Consider the following 1,551-nt stretch of genomic DNA (forward strand, 5'->3'; position numbering starts at 1 on the left):
TGGACTCAAACTAGAACTAATATTGCCTAGCACTAACATTAGGGCACATTAATATGAAACCCCAAATAGTAGATAACCTAGCACTTACTGTTTTTCTGGGGGGGGAGGGGGGTACGATGGCACAGCCAGCCCTTGCCGTTCTTCTTTGGCGGTTTCGCATTCTAGGGCCTGCCTTTGCATTACCATGAGGGTTTGAGTGGCTTCCTCTGCGCTGTCAACCCCAGATGAACCGTCTTTTTCCTTCAAATCGTCGTGATGAGAGATGTCGTAGTCATTTACCGATTCCGCTTCCCTGGACAACATTTTCCGGTGAAAAACCTAGCCCTGTAAATAAACTCTGTCGCTGGAAATGAAAGTTCGAGAGTTTTGGTGGCTCTTTTGTATTTTGGAAGAGAGAGAAATAGAGGCAGGGTTCTGGAATTGGTAGGGGGCGCAGTAATCGAGTCCAGTCCATTTAATGAGATGTGATGAAGCGTCTGGGGACGAAGGAGAAGGGCAAACTTGGGTCTTTTTTAAAATACAATGCCTCTTTTATATACAGCTGACGTGGAGGGCCTTAGAAATATTAAAGGCTGCTTTTTGGGGCTTATACACATAGGGGAAAATACAAGGGGCCTCGTCACATGATTTTTCAGCTTTTGGGGCCCCGACACATTTTTCCATAGAAGAAATTATATCCTTAAATTGCCCATTCCCCCTCTCACGGTTGGTGCAGTCACTGCCAAAATTGGGAAGATTGGTGAGTACCCTTCCTTCTCTGTTTATATCTGATAATCACATTTTATTACAGTTTTATACCCTTATTATCTATTTTATATGAATAAATATACCACTAATAACTGTTTTTTATGTTTAATTGCAGGTTAATGAAAAATAAATCTCAAACTCCCATCTCTCAACTAAAACCCGTGGATTAAATGAAGAAATGAAGCAAAGAAGCCCATTGGAAAATCAATTTTCAAATTATCCAAAAGCCCAAAAGAAGAAAAATATTCAAGCTCAAAAGTCAAGCAAAGCCCAAAGTCCAAAGCCCAAAAGAAAACAACAATGGATTCTGCGGACAGCAAGAGAAGAGGGGCAGGCATCGATGCCTGCATCGATGGGGGCATCGATGCCCGCATCGATGCCTGTATCGATGCCAGCATCGATACCCCTATCGATGCTGGTATCGATACACTGGGTAGTTAGTTACGAATCTAAGGCTGAATTTTGTTATTTTTGGTTAAGATTTCAATCCAATGGCTCTCATTCACTGATGTTTACTATAAATAGGGGTAGAGAGTGAGGGGTTAGAGGTGTGAAAATTTTGTAAACTCCTTTTGGAGAGGAGGGCTACTCTTAATTGAGAAGGCCTTCCAAAAATTGTAACTTTAGTTGCAATTAATAAAAATAATTTTTTCCTCTTTAAATTTGTTCTTTCTCCTCTTTGTTGAATGATGAGGATGGAGATGAAGAGCAATTTGAAGGTTTGCATTTCTTTTCTCTTTTATTTCTTTTTAGTAATTTCTTTATTATTGCTTATTAGTTAGATTTAAATTCATGCTTGTAGTG

This window comes from Asparagus officinalis, chromosome 7 (assembly GCF_001876935.1).
Source record: "Asparagus officinalis chromosome 7, Aspof.V1, whole genome shotgun sequence".
NCBI lineage: Eukaryota > Viridiplantae > Streptophyta > Magnoliopsida > Asparagales > Asparagaceae > Asparagus > Asparagus officinalis.